Here is a 16,201-nt window from a genome sequence, read left to right as displayed (position 1 = left end):
TGCCATGGTTTATTGTTTTTTTTATAGCCCGAGATTTTATTTATTTTTGCATACAGTCTGTTTTTCGTGTGTCTCTGTCAACTTACAGATACACACGAACGACAAAGAAACTTTCGACCGGGAAAACAGTGAAGCGTAATACACCGCACGGTTTTGCGCGAAGTTTTGTCGTGCGCTTTTGTTGTACTGAAGACTTCACAACAACTTCAAAACTTAGTGGAATTCTTTCTTTTTATACTTGTACATTGTTGTACTTACAGTTGCCGCAATATTTAATTATTATTTGACCCCATCAGCCGTTGATAGGCCCATTGTACCGCATTTTTGGCCGCTCGCTTTGCGTGCGACTCACACGGAATTGGGTGGCCAGCTCACTCGCGTTGCGTTTAAACTTTTACGCACTTTTCTGGGCACTAAGACCCCGAAAACCACATAAAAACATTACACTGCAGAAATCGAAAATAGCGTATGTACACTACGGTGGCAGCACGAGCCGTACAGCAAAACGTGCCATTGGGTTTTTGTTCGCGTTTATAAGATGGTGACGGCTTGTGCCAGAACTATGCAACCAAGAAGTAATGGGTTGCCCGCAAGCCGCTTGACTGCAACTGGATAACTTCGCTTTTTTGATTAATCTTATGTTCTAAACTTATACTGCTAATTTAATTGTTGCGTCAACTGCTAATTTAATTGTTGCGTTGCGTCAAATTTCACTATCGATCTATTCAGACGGCAAGCGCACCGCCTCAGTACGATCGAGTTTACGCAAGCGAGGCACTTCTAAAAAATGAAGACGTTTGTCGAAACCGAGAAGTAAATAAAGAAAACGCAGAGAAAATGCAAAAATTCCAGGGAAAGAGCTGTAATTTCTGCCGTGTCATCATATTAGATGCGAGGAAATTGGGATCTGTATCGTAGCGCGTTAGCGTGCACGAGGATTCAAAAAATCACCTACCCAGCAACGTTAGGAAAAACGTCTGGAAAATCGTCGATTTTATTTGTTCAATTTTATTTATATTTTTCTTTGTTTTCTTATGGTTTCTTATGTCTAGAATCATCGTGTGGGATTTCTTCGAAACAAAAAGAAAATAAAACAGAGAGGTCGCCCACCTGATGTATTATAACAGTTCACCAGTAAGCATTGACAAATACCACATAATATATTAGAAAACATCCCTTTACTCTACGGCTGCTCGGTACGTGCGCCTATCGCATTTTCAAAGGCAAATAAGCATTAGATGCAAAGCTTTTAAAGGTTACCACAAAAGATTTTTTAAAGTTTTAAGGTTTTTTAAGGGTAATATAAAAGAAGCACAAAGCCGACAGCACGATGGATTACATAGGTTTCCTATATGTGTTTCCGACTTCAGCAACGTCTGTATGGCAGTGTATGCCACAACGAAGCTGCAGTCTTCACTTGCATCTCCGGTTGCAGCTGATTACATACTCCGCTTGTGCTCAATCACGGAGGCATTGTACGTAATTTGTAAGTACCGTGGTAACAGAGCTCTCACCTACTTCACGTCATATTCTATAAGTTCACGTTGAAAGCAGCCTGAATTAATTAAACATAGGTACGTCTACTGCGGTGGATACCAACGCTTTCGTATGCATCTTGTAGGCGATGTAACCGTAAGCGCCCTCATTCACACAAAACGGCAGCAAATTCATAAAGATCGGCATAAAAGCGTAATTTTGTTTGGACCTTTTACAGCAATCTCATGAATCCGGTACATTAGTACATCAATAATAATTTTCGGGTAATAAAAACATATTGATTACTAAGAATACGAAAGCGATCGGTAAAATGCTTACCTGCTGCTGCTGCGCTGCTGTAAGGGATTGTGAAAAGCATAAACTCGAACCACCGATCATCTTGTGCATCCACCTTTCCACGTCTTTCCATCAAAGATGGATGCGCAAAATGATTGGTATGACAAAGGTATCGGCCTAAGAATACGCACCACAGAACGTCTTGCTTACCGTAAAGGCTTCGCTGCATACACCTCACTGGCAAGAAAGGTCGCGCAAATACTGGCCGCCGCGCCGATCATGTTTTCTGACAGCAAAATTCTTATCTTGCTGTCAGTTAACATAATCGGCGCTGTCAGCTAATATGTCAGGAAATCAAGGTTGGGTCTTTTATTCGACTGAGTTGAATAGACGACCCCACCGGCACGATTACTCTGTAATATGATAATCCCTACGTGGATAACAAACGAGTTTGTCGGTCGTGGTGGGACTGTATTAAAACGATGCTCTTAAAGCATCTCAACTGGAATTCCTCATGCAGCGCTTCCGGGAAGCAGATGAGTGTTCAGGTTGGAAAAGAATCCGAGGTCACGAAGCAACTATGATTACAATTAGCAGAATCGAGAAACGCAAAAATCAGGGTGCGGCCAGATTGCAGGCCTTATTATTAGAACGTCCAGCACGAACGGCCGAAGAACGAAAATTAAAATATGATTTAAAACAATTTGGTTAGCTTCCGATAACGTGCGCACTGCGCAGTCATGCTGGCAGTTACAAATGCTGCGCTCATGATAAGCTAATCAGAACAAATAACCGCAACACGATGAGCCGTTTAAACAACATTCAATCGCTTTAGTATGCATTGTAACGTTAGCCAGCATGCTGGATCCACCATCACAATGGACAACGCTACGATCAATAACTCCGGGATTATCGAGCTTAGAATTGTCCATTATGATTGCGGGAATGTAGTTTTGTTTCAACTATAAATCGGTAGCCAAGAAAGGGTTTGTATACGCCTTATTACAGTAATGAAAGGGTTGAATGCAAAGATCAAACTGAATGCACTGTGAGTTGTGTGCACATGAACTTCCAGTGGAATGCCGGCGCTTTTCTACCGGATGTTCATTCAGGGATCCAGTGCTTGTTTGAGGACAGGTGCAATCGATTTTTCTCGCTTTTCTTGCAGGGCTCGCCTTTGCACGTAGTAACCAGAGAGCGATGGAAGACGGACAGCTGCCATTACTGCTACCGCAAGTGACATTTGCGGTTCATCATCTACGCATGGATTTTCGTGCAAGTATGTAATTTGAGAATCAGCCGAACTGCTGGCCATTCCCAGAACAAGACAAACACTTCGCTAACTGTATCACACCGATCGTTTACTTACAGGTCGATAGGTTGCTAGAAAAATCCTTTCCCGAGAAAATATATGTGGGTTATAAACTTATAGCTGTCCTACGGAACGGTTGGTTCCCGATACGCAGCCGCGCAGGCGCGTCAATGTGACTGCACTCTTCCGTACTGCAAATTTGCAATAGCTTATTACTATCAAATTTAGAGATACTTGCATTATAACTTCTGGTAGGTCTTAGGTAGTGAATAGTAAATTTTTCTTTTAACAGTAACAGGCTTTTGTTTTTAATTCAGCTGACCCGAAAGTTATGTACTGCCTAACTTCGGCTGGGTCACTCACAAGAGTACTTGTGAGTGACCCAGCCGCTTCGATATTTGAATATTTTTAATATTCTTGCACTATCATGAAGCCGCCAAGTTTTTGTTTCGATTTTGATTCTCCAATGACTTGGAAAAGCTTTATGCCAGAATTTAGGAAAGTCTTGGAGTATTTGAGTGACTTGGAAGTCGAAGTACGGCGTCTGTCTTTACACAACAAGAACCTGATAGACCAACTGCAGAGCTCTTCATCCACATCTGAGAAACCTGTGGTGTCTAACGCTTCATCGGCTGAAAATCTTTTGGTTCCCTCTGCGCCATTGTTATCTCAAGAAAATGTCGATGATTTCAACAAAGCAATGGAGAATTTGTGTGAAAGAGTGTACCTTGTAGAATGCAACCTTCATTATCATACCGTCGAAGATGACGTAGTGGGTACCGACCCCGAGGTTGAGGAGATCGCTGTAAACCATTTTGGGACTACTGCTAAGGAAGCTAAACAACTTGCCGAAACTGGAAAACGTTGGAAACCTCGAAGAACAGAGGCGCCGCGACTGAACCTGTGCAAGGCCGAATTACCGAACCCGTCCACGACGAACGGGTTAAAATTAACGTCTGATGATTTTTCCATCCAACCAGCTGGTAAAGCCCCTACCTATGCAGCCATTACGAAACGCCAGCCAAAAACGATACGTGGAGAGATGACTACCGTGGTAGATAATGCAGAACCTCAAAGTGAGCTGGTACGTACACTGAAGTGTAACCGCAAGCCTCACGCAGATTTTTGTGTCAGAGGAATTCCTCGCTTGGGAAGTTCGCAGTTTTCGAACATCAAAGAGTACAACGCTTTCATATCCAACCAGTTAAAAGAAGCCGGAATTGCTACAAGATTTGTAAGCGTATTTGTCCCTCCTACTGGGGACAAACGAACGTCGACCTTTGCCCGTGTTGGAACATTCAAGGATGCATCTGAAAAGATTTTGAATCCAAAAATCTGGCCGTCTAATGTGTTTGTACGAGAATGGGTCTACTGATATTCTATTGCTAATTTTGCTACGCTATCGTCACAAAATTTGTCGTCTATTTAGTTATCTAAGATATCCTGAATGTATTCCAGCAATGGTTTTTGTGGTCTTGATATGCGAATCGCTGCTTTACTTTCGTCTGTTATGCATGTCTCTTGATGTAACCTTTGTTAAATATGCTTTTATTGTTGTCGAAAAGCTGAACACTACATGTTTATTGTTTATTTTTGACTGTGTCTGTCTGAAGCCTAGAGGGGGCACCTGCTCCGTGCAAGGACAATAAACTCCATTATTATTATTATTATTATTATTATTATTATTGTGACTTCAGATGTGATCCGAGCATTTGTAACTGGGTAATAAAATGGGTAGTACATCAACAGTCAAACCAAACATTCTCGGAAAAATAAAAATATTGTTCAAAACGTATTGGCAACTTGATCAAACTCTGCATAGCATAAGTGTCCCGGTTTTACTTGATAACAGTATACCGTAATCGTAAGATTCAGCCATAATTTTGTCCCAGACTCCCAGTCAGAATGTCCAAACTACGGATGTTCGAGGCTAACAAAGCAGCAGTGGAAAACCGGTTGTACCAATGAAAAGCAGGTGCGTTTTATCAGAGCGCAATTTCTTTACTGTTTTTTGGGATACTGTGTTAAAGAAGATGCGAAACCTAATTTTTTATAATTTTACCGACCGCTATACTGGTACGAAAACAAACCTTACACAATGGAAGATAGACAGCTGACAGCTGTCATCCATGTTGTGAATGCTGTCGCCACTGCCAGTAATATTGGCGACGCATTAAAAACGTATTTAAGTTTGGTCAAAGTAATGGGAGAACAAAACAAGCAGTCGGCGTTGCCTGGACTGCACAGGCCGTCAGGCACCGATCGTTACCTTGCGGGCTTACAGATAGAATGGACTCCCGTGTCCATCTCGAGGTCATGGCTAAACGATAATCTGGAGAAATCGCGTTTTGCAGGTTGAAGGAAATTTGATACAACCGTAATATACTACAAACGAACACTATCAAGCAGCAACACGGCAGTTGTTTCTTGAATGCACAAGAATAATTAATACCAAACAAATAAATAGGTGTACACCCCACCGCACCCAGTAGAGTCGTGAAGTGCTCATTTTGAGCTTCCAATGTGGCAAATTTGTCGGTGAAAACACAACCTCCCCATGCGCATAACTAAGAAAATAGCAACCACTGCTCGCCCGATTGCACTGCTTTGAAGATACTCGTTACAGAGAACGTCCAGAAACCGATCCGGTTTGTGCTGGCCCATTAGAGTAGCATACCATGTAAAAGATCGCGCCGAAACGGTTGTGACCAAATGAAAGATACTGCCAGAATGTAGTGCGCCGAGTAATGCGAGAGGTTGTCAACCGATTGGACACCACAAATCGTTGAGCATGTAAAAGCAATTAGCAGCTGACCTGGCTCCAATAAATTCCATTTCTGTGCGGCCAAATACTTATCGTGCTGCGCATTAGTAAATACTGCTATTCCACTGCATCCATGGTCATTAATTTTGGAATTTCGTACGAATATCGCTGTGTATGCCGCATCCTGCAAAAAGCGTGACGTTGAACGGGCGTACACTCAGTACTTGTACAACAACACCAGTTATGCAAAGCAACGGCGAAAGCCAAGGAGCTCTGTTTCTTTGTAGAAATGTTTTAGTACAAATTTTAGTATTACAGTTTCTTAAACAAACTTTTTACGGTGCTTTTACATGCTCTGACTCGACGCCAACGGTTTGCTAAGCGTATTTAATTTCTGTGAAAAACCCGTAGTCTTATTTGACAAAAGTTGTAAATCTCGGAGATCGTTTTCGCTCTTCTTGATGTTTGTTTTCGATTTTGGTGATGTTTCTGTTATCTTGAGAGGGACGGATAAACTTGTTATGCTGCTCCCGATAGAAGGATGGCTTTCAATCATGAATACGTGTTGTTGTTGTCCTCTCGCAGCTACTGGACAGGATTGCGATGAACGGCCAGCAGGACGTTCGCAGACTCGACGCTGCTCCGGTAATAAGGTCACGCCGGGCATCTTGTGCTTGTGTAATTTTGGGTCTAGTCGTTAAAAATACCGGTTTGAAAAAAACTCGGATTATGAAATATTAAATACGCTGGTGATGTTTGATAATTTTCGGGAGGTGAACTTCCACAGATCCCGTTTTTGGAGGCTTACGAGCCTTGGCACTATGAATCCGTACAGATAAGTTATTGTCCAACTCGATCTTCTAGATTGAGATATATTACCTTCATTGCCTTCTTTCCGGAAAAATGAGGTGCCTATAATTAAATTTTACATTCTCGGAGACTTATTGTGCAAATCTGTCATTACTCCGACTATTTACAGAGTAACGTGATGTTAAGAGAATTTTGGCTTCTTTGTGTTGCAGCATGGGCTCTCGAACGGGTGGGAAAATACAACGGCATTGTACAATCAAGGTTTAGGTATAATAACGAAGAAGTGTCGCTGAAGTTGCGCTGATGGGTATCCCAACTTGAGCCGCGCCGCCGGCACCAGAACAGATACTTGCTTACAGTTGTCGTATATCATGTACCCTGTTTATTTGAAAAGTGTTTAGAGTTTATCTGCCTCCCAATTCTATCTGCAGCCATGCAGGCTTCCGAGCGCCAGGCAGTGCTCTCGATCCAGCGTGCCTCCCTCGATGGAATACCTGGTGGGCGGCACCGAGCAGTTCCACGGCACAATGGGTGTGGCCATCTGCAGGGTGCTGCTGACCGTTTCCTCAAAAGAAAAGCAGAGCAGTTGTATTGCAATTACCACAGTGGAGGCGTATTTCACTGATGTTTAACCCTTGGACCGGTGGCCTCATTCAGTGCATTCGCAATGGCCAAAACTAATTCGAATTTAAAAAAAAAACAATCATCGCATCAAAACGAGGAGCAGGAACGTGTTTTAAAATTAATGTTAAAAAATATTCGCAAGTTTTTCTTTGAAAATTCAGAAATATTTAGGTTATGCGATGGTCAGCTGTAATTTCATCTGTACGAATAAAACGTGCCGGTATCTTAACGGGCTAGACGCACAAAACCCACTCTTTAACAAGCCCACACACTACGATGCTCATGCATTTCCTGTGTATTTGCATCTGATGGCAATCATTAGCTGTTTTACGCGTATGTCGACTGACTCGATTTCAAAGCACTGCTGCGGAATGTGAAACTAAAACAATTTTCTCAGTATACGCAGAAACTATTCTCATAAAAACTAGTATGATTAGTATACGACTAACGGTGCTGAAATTTTATTGTTATTTTAAAATAACAGCTTGCGAGCAAAATTATGATACATAAGTCATAATTATTTTGAAAAACAAAATTACGGATTTCCCCTTTGAACGAGCTGTATGCCATGAGAAGTAAAAAACTTTTTTGGGAGATCAACTCAATTTTACAATACGTGTATACAATTTTACAATACGTTTACTTGTTTTTTTATATCAACCTTTAAATCCATGGAAACGGGTCGGCAGTTGTTGCTAGGTGGCCACGAGAACGGTATGCTCGCGGCTCGCATGGAAACCCTTTAAGGCATACAAAAATTACGAGAAAACAACTTAATAAAAAAACAAAACTCGAAAGTTTTGTAATTAGTATGCTCGCGGCTCAGACGATACAAGTAGTAAAGGGCGTCCCGCAAGGCGATTTTGGTCTCTACTTCCCCACTGGACATCCGGACTACAGTTTCTGACGTCATATTATTAAAACAAAAAAAATTCAAAGAAAAATTAAAAAATAAATTTAGAAAATTATATTTATTTACTAATTAAACTCACCAAGGCGGATTAAATTAAATTGGCCAATTTGTAATGTAATCTCAGGAATCCACGCAAAAGCAGCTAAGGATTTAACACAACCACCAAAGCAGAAGGGATCAATCAGCCGTTTGTATTCACCATAGCTGAAATCACCAGATCTGATCTCAAAAAAGCGGACGTCCATAAAACCGCTGAAAGTAAAAACTCTACAGCGTCAATACAGGGGTGTCAAAGGAAGATCACCACACAGGATAAATAAATGCAAAGGCACAACAGCGGCTTCTCATCATAAACAGTGAAAAAATCAGGAAATATTGCATTCTAACAGGCCTTCCGGAGCGGCTGCGGGAAAAATCTATGGATAATTAAATTCACGACTGCCGCTCGGCACATGCAGATCATCGTGCCGTAGCGTCCATAAAGGGCGCTGTCGTAGAAGTGCAAGCAGATCCCGGCTGCTCCGCCGCAACGCCACAGCGGACAAGAAGGTCTCGTTTCAGACTGCAATAGCGCAGCATAGTGTAGCGTTATGGAGAGAGAAACGCATGAAATTACGTGACAGATTTTAAAGGCGGTGATTAATGAGATCACACTGCATTTTGGTCAAACAAATTTTTTCTTAAATAAAAAAAACTTAAAGAACGTGATCTCGTTGATGATTGAGCCTCGTAATCTGGCACGTAATTTCAACGATTTGTTTATCTACACATCAACAAAATAATTTAACGAAACATGTACTCACACTTGACAGTATAATTTCGGGGCTGTCTGCGTGAAGTACCGCATTTGTTTGTGAGCAAGCGGAATCCGTAATGACTTCGAAAACACTTGGCAGCGCATCGTATTTCAATCAGTTTTCCGTTTGGTGGGAGCGAAGTGCGTGTGAAAACGTGAAAATATCTCGCATGAAAGGAACGGAAGTGCTTGCTCAATGCAAACGTGATCATTCGGGTGCAGAAAATCGAAGAAACACAAAATCTGCGGTGAACACAATATTAGCAAAAAAGATATTACTAACTAATGATCCTAACATATATTAACACCAAGATTGTATTGTGAATTTCCGTAGCGTCTTACAAAAGCCTGATAGAATTCGGTGCTTCACGGGTCGGTAATAACAAACAAATCCACCTGAATAAAGAACAAAAATAAATAAATTAAAAACTTTTCTTTTGGGTGTCTTACAACACGCCGAATAGAAAATACTTACAACACACCGATTGCATATACAACGATGATACTGAGAATTCTATAATTTCTTGCTCAGATGTACCAGCCTGTTTGTTCTCATAGCACGTGGCTTCGAAATCAATCACAATCAGGTAAACCAGTGCATATTCAGGCTTATTTCCGGCTGACATTTGTCGAACAGAACTACCAGCTCCGCTATAAGAAACAGTCCCATCAGTTTTCATCCCGTATTAATTCATAATTCACTTTTTAATTCTTATTACATAAATAAAGTAATTTTGTTTTCTTTATGTTATTCTAATTCATTTTTAAATATGTGCATTATCTTTGTGCTGTTTAAAAAAATAACGGAATCTGACGGGTATTTACGTAATTTATTTTGACGATTAAAGTGTGTCTTACCATAAGTTGTTTACCATCGGATTTCAAGAAACGACTAACGTAATCTCGGATGCCATCAATGAATCTGCAATAAAATTATTAAAATCATTACTAAAATATCGATCTGTGCATTCCCACAGGCAAAGGCACACACTCAGCTGGCTTAACTGCACCATGCCTATTAAATTTACGAAAATTTCATGAAAAAGAGGATGCAACTCAGATATTAGTAAATAAATAAAGAGCGACAGTACAGAATATAGGAAGAAATCAAATGAAAATAAAATGAAAATTAAACCGAGAAAATTCAACAGCATTCTGTGCAATTCTACGTAGCATATAAATTGCCATCAGAATAAAAAATACAAATTATTATCAGAAAGAAACCCAGACTGCCGTCAGAATAAAAAACCAAATAAAAATACGGAGAAAACAGCTTAATTAAGCAAAATCATCTGCCAGTCTGCACTGAAGCTTACCTGCGAGTCCGCCAGTCCAACGTCTCCCGTCTTTCGTCCCGTTTACCGTCGCTTTCAGCGTTGTCTGTCCCAAAATCGTCCTCGGGTTCTCCGTCGTCTCTGCTTTTGTCGTTATTCCCCATCGTCTGCTGTTGTGGGCCTGGAATTTCTCAGCCCCGCGTCCATTACAGCCCCGCATCTGTCACAGCCCCGCGTCCGCTACAGCTCTGCGTCCCTCACAACCCCGCGCCCTCCGCAGCCCAGCTTTTTGCTATTCCCTCGGTCTCGCCACCCCCCTCACCCCCCCCTCGCTGCGCTGCCCTTGGTTGTACTGTTACCTATAACGCCCCTGTTTGTACCGTTACCTTTATGCCTTACAAAGCCACACTGCGCACGATTATCGTCTGAGAATTTTATTTAGTTAGTTACCTTCGTATTAAAAGAATTGCCACAGAATCACCAAGTATACAGTTTACAAGTAACAAATTACTAAAAATTACTTCGCCATCCTATTTCATATATCTAGTTTAATTTGGCTAGGCCAAAAACACTGGATATTGTCAAAACTGCTTTTTATGGTAAAGATCGTCGTCCAAGTCGGCCTTCCATTTGGCCGCCTGTTTCATTTCTTCATGCATCTGGGGCGTAATTTTAGAGGCAAAAAATGCCAAAGGCACTAAAAAATAATTAAATTACCTAAAAGCTAAGAAAATTTATAAACACGACTTACAATTTGCCTGCTGAGCGCTACGACGCAAAAACGCGATGGTGTCCGCATCCAGATTCAATCTGCGGATTTCTTCTGGAAGATCGCTGTCCTCCGGAATGGTGGATGAAATCTCGTTGCTTTGCTGGCTGGCCATGTTGTTGGAAATCTTGAAATTGTAGACTGGAGATGACTGACTGAATTCATTCTCACTAGCACAGACTTATGAGGTTAGAAAGATCCTTAACTGTCAACACGATGGAACGTGATGTTCCATCACTTTCTATTGAACAATCGCATTGGAATGCATACGTTTTCGATTGCAATTCTCCTTAAAATACAATATCTATAATTTTACGCTTAAACGTTAGAAAATTTAACAGGTACGTACAAATATGAGTTGTATATGCTTGTGAATGAAGTATAATGGTGATGTTTGTGATCTAGCTGGCCGTTCCATTGTGATATCGTTTCTTCCTTTTAGGCGTCTGTTTAGCGTGTGTGCGTGTACGTCTGTGGCCAGAAAAAGTTCCTGGTGGCACTACGCACATTTTTTCCGCACGAACTCCACCGTAAGTTCCTTGTCTAATTGCTATGTACTAATTAACTTTTTTTACCTAATACTCCGAAGGCTTACACTAAATACTTTCTGTTTTGTTGTACTTGTGCAGAATTAGGATTTTGTAATCCAGTAAACAGTTTCGGGACTTGTAAAGTTTGCCCTGGCTCTATCGGAAAATTTTCAACACTGATCTAGACGAAATTTTTCTTTCTGCCTAAAAATCAACTTTTAATCTTTTTTGCTCTCTGTTTCATACTATAAGACTTGTTAATTATTATTGAACATTATATTATAGGTACTTTATGAGTCCGAATGCAATTAATGACTGAAATTAATTATTTACAGGTTATTACATGCGGGATAGCGATACTATTAGGAACACCATCTGACCACACACACAGCATTGCGTGAACGTCTACGACGGTACAATTTAATATTCGGAACCAAATTATTCTGTGTTCCTAGCATAATATTAATATTGTTACATCCGAATTAATGCTATACCTTTAGTTTACCGCATTTTATTTTTAGTATCATTAAACTGTCTTAATTGCAGATAATTTACCACAATTACAACGGACTGCGGCTATATCAAGCGCCAAAGTAAAATTCACCTTAAATAATCGTTTGTCAACTATTTGAATAATTTATTATAATTTTAATGTATTATAGCAATTGATCAGTTATATCTGCTGTAAATATCAGTGTAACCATTTGCAGGCTGACATTACGACTGTGCTAGCATCACAACGCAAGTCTATATGGCTGAGCAGGAGCAAAGGTCAAAGCGGAAAATGGGACCAACAGAGTAAGCTGATTTCGTAAAAATATTCAGTGAAGCAAAACATTTTTCTATAGCATAATTTTTACTTTTCATGATAATCAATTTCGGTTTCAAAATTTATCACGTATATACTGCTACTGAATAATATTCAATCTGCTGTACAACCAAATCAACCAAGTCTTGCATCTGTTTATCTTTATTTTATTTTTAAGTGTAAGCAAAATAAAAATACAGTAAAATCAAAATTATTCAATAGTTCAAAGACATCGATACTATTTAAGTCATCAGTCAGCAGAACCGCCAGTGATGTCGTGCCAGAGTTATTTGCAAAAATGGAGCAGGAAAGAAAACACAAGCCAGCTCTCACAGCGCTTGCTGCGGCTTGTATAATTATCCTGGTGATAATAATTCTAGTAAGCGATATTATTCTGCCTATCGCAATAGCGACAATACAGCAACAACAACAGCAGCAGCAGCAAGAGCTTGATAAAAATCAAACAGGAACGTTATTTTCGGCGACGTACCCGAACGGGAGCGTCGTCAAGTCCGGCAGTATCCTTCGTTTATCATAGGTAAGCTTAAAGCGCTTTACCTGGTCCACAGCATCAATTTCAAGGGTCCGTTTATTACGCCGTATCACGGAAGAATACCGTAAGGGGTACACTTGAGGTCCAGGGGTCGTCCAGAGTGAAGTGAAAGTATTTAAATTAAGTGTTTTCTTGATAGTTCGATTGAGTGTAAAACCTTTAACTTTGCAGACATGCTTTCCTTTGTTCGTCACATAAGCATAAGATTTAGGAGCGTAGACGGTGACCTCTGTGATGAATTCACCATCATTTAATTCTGTTTGTCAAGTCCCCATGTAGTTTCCCAATGGAACTTCAGGATCTCCTTGCCGATGAATCCACATTAAGGAATCAGTATCCGTATATCAGGTTACGTCCAACTTGAGACATATAATTGTATAAGTGAAGGCGGGCATGGGCCGTCGTGAACCTAAATCATCCAACCAATAAATATTTTTAAAAGAACATATTTATTATATTTAATTTACACTTACGCCGCAAGGATAACATTAGTCTTTGGGTTAACTGGAATAAAGTCTTCCTTGGACTTGTACGCAACTTGAATAACGGTGTCACTGAAGAATTCGATATTGTGAATTTCAACGCATCATTTAATAAAAGTTCGTAAAAAATCTTTGGGCTCGGAAATGAACTGTGTAGACAATCTATCCTCGCGCATACCGAGTCGGCCCCAAAAACTACAAAGAGAATAGAAACGTTAAGCAATTTCAGCTAATGTATACCTAATGAAACAGAAGACATACTTGCTTTAAAAATAACTTTGCAAGGGCGCGAAGCCCCAGGTTTTTTCCACTTTCTCGGCGTCAATAGATGCACCTTCTCGAAGTAAAAAATTCTTCCATATACTGCTTTTCTCTTCTTCTGTTTTAACATTAGAGGGCCAACCGCTGGCTTCCGTTTTTAATTTCAAGAAATGCTGGATGTACTCTTTAAATAAACCTTCGCGAGAACTCGAAAATGCCAAATTTCGTAGACTTTACCACCGTATATCCCAAGGATAGTGCCTTAATGATTTCCACAGAGCACCAGACGCCCGTAAGTGATCTTTCGGCGTCTGTGTGCTGACAGCTAGAATTTTGCTGCGTTTCAGCACATAGCCGGCATAGCGAAAAGTTAATTTTTCGGTACGGTAAGGTAGAACAGGTAACCATAGACTTTTGGGCGGTAGAATGGTCAGGTAAAATAGTCCAAAATAATTTTCCAAGTTTGGATCAAAGTCCGCAGTAATTCGCACGTGTGGGCCAACTGGATATCTTTTCCGCGAATTCACAAAGGATATTCCGAAATGACATCGGCAAACCTAAAAAAACACTTCTCATTAAAATTGAAATTATAATCTTTACTTAACTAGTTGTACCGTATTTGTTCTCCGGGCTCGCATTTATACGCAACCGTGTCCCGTTGGTCCGACCGCCATATAGAGCATCGCGGGGTTGAAGAGGTGCGTGAACATGAATATCTTTTATTGTTTCACGAAAATCCTCATCGTCTACCAATTTCTGATCGTACTCGCTTTCCCAAATTTTAACAGAGTATCCCATTTGCTCAAGGGCAATTTCCGTTGGACGGTTGCCGCATGCAAATCCTCCATCGTTTGTTTGAGATGATTTACAAATGTGCGTTTCGTGGTTGCGGGATTGCCGTGCCAGAAGTCGCCATAGAATTCGTAAATAATTTCCGCTTCTTCGTCATAGCCGTCCACGTAAAATTTTCCAATCTTCTTTTCCTTGCAAGTGCTTTTGCCTTCCGTCATTTCAATGTAGCACAACCATTTACCACATTTGACTGATTGCATGCGCTGACTAGGGTTTTACAATAGCAATAAGGTTTTTTCCAATATCGTGCGCGCCAGAAAAATGGCATATACCCGCAATTGTTAGCGGAAGTAAATGGGCAAAGCCCGCCTGAAATACCCATGAACAACTTCGAATTCTTGAGAGCAGACGTAGAGTGTTAACATCCTGTTTGCAGTATTTGACGAGCCTCGTTGACACATGCTGTACTTCCCTTTCTTTTCTCCGATCTTTTCGATAAAATCCTTTGATAAAGTCTTTTCTTTCTTTGTTATTCATCAAGCTATAGTTGAAATCCTCCCTTTTAGGATAGGGAATAATTTTGCCAAAATTTTCTGGGCGATTGACCGGATGAGGAATTTACCCTTTTGCTCTGTCGCTCCAACGCTTGAGCCCAAGCGTCGAGCGATTGGGGATTGTATTTAGTATCACGAAATTTTATGCCAAATTCAGGTACATCCAGTTGCATAATTTTTGAGCCGTTCATTATGAGCTTTGGAACTGTCCATTTTTTAATAACCATTTCAGAACAAAACCGTCGAACGCCCGAAGGGCCAAGACATAAAAGTTTTTAAATGATCCGGAAAACAAAACTCGCAAAATTCTGTTGTTATATCCCGGCCGATATCGGACGAGTCGGCAGGAAAATCCATTCCTGGCCGTTGTCGTTTTGGATAACGGCCAGGTTCGAATAAAATTGCCCGTTTCCGGACACGGGTAAGTCTCAAAATCGAAATAGAGAAACTGGGCCTGTTCGTGCTTTTCGAGATCCTGGTCCGTCAGGATCTCGGGCACAATGTAGCAAACGTCATTTGTTACGTGCTCAGCACACCAAAAATCTCACCGCACACGTGGTCCGTGGTACGAAAAGCTCTGGAGACAAATGATTGGCAAGATGAACAGACAAATAGCGTTTGACATACCGTAATCTTGTTTTCTCCCGAGCCAGCAGCGCGTGTGATGATTGAAACACTCTTCACCGTTAAATGTTCGGCAGCAGTCCGAACAGTATATTCTTATCTTCTCCAGGATTACATCTGAATCGCAGGCATTGTTTGCAACGGTATTGGCATCGATGGCGATTTTATGATCGTATCCGCGACTGCAACGGTCGCACCAGTATGATGTTTGAACCGGCCGGCAGGCTTTCAAGACATCAAAATATTAGTTATGATAGCAGACGAATCTTTTTCGCATATTCGCCGGCATAGACAATCGTATTGAGGTCGACGCTCGTTATCAGGATTTGGTAGTCCGGTAAGGCCATTTGAAACTGTTGAACGTCTTCCAAAGTATATTGTCGAAGTTCTAGTCCTGCGCCAGCAATGAGTTCGTTTGCCATTTTGTCTGCAGCGTTCTGTCGGAAGCCGTACAGAGTCCTTTGGTGGCGATACAAGCATCTGTACAGCGGTATATTATCATCTGCGAGGGCCTTAGCTATAACAAGCGCACGAGCCAGACAGAGGTTGTCTGAATTACGCA

General features: G+C 41.0%; 2 long non-coding RNA genes across 2 annotated transcripts; one reads left to right on the top strand and one right to left on the bottom strand.

Moving 5' to 3' along the window:
* Positions 1–8,529: 8,529 nt before the first annotated feature.
* Positions 8,530–9,621, bottom strand: LOC129600831 (uncharacterized). Its single transcript, XR_008692140.1, has 4 exons — positions 9,468–9,621; positions 9,335–9,388; positions 9,000–9,235; positions 8,530–8,758 (listed from the first exon to the last, which is right to left on the bottom strand). It is a non-coding gene; the product is annotated as an uncharacterized LOC129600831 (long non-coding RNA).
* Positions 9,622–10,708: 1,087 nt separating this feature from the next.
* LOC129600829 (uncharacterized) lies at positions 10,709–11,965 on the top strand. Its single transcript, XR_008692139.1, has 3 exons — positions 10,709–11,223; positions 11,478–11,565; positions 11,901–11,965. It is a non-coding gene; the product is annotated as an uncharacterized LOC129600829 (long non-coding RNA).
* The last annotated feature ends 4,236 nt before the right edge of the window (positions 11,966–16,201 follow it).

Source organism: Paramacrobiotus metropolitanus, unplaced genomic scaffold (assembly GCF_019649055.1).
Source record: "Paramacrobiotus metropolitanus isolate TYO unplaced genomic scaffold, Prichtersi_v1.0 Parri_scaffold0000198, whole genome shotgun sequence".
Taxonomy (NCBI): domain Eukaryota; kingdom Metazoa; phylum Tardigrada; class Eutardigrada; order Parachela; family Macrobiotidae; genus Paramacrobiotus; species Paramacrobiotus metropolitanus.
The sequence above is the reverse complement of the archived record's forward strand: the minus strand, read 5'-3'. Positions and strand labels throughout refer to the sequence as shown.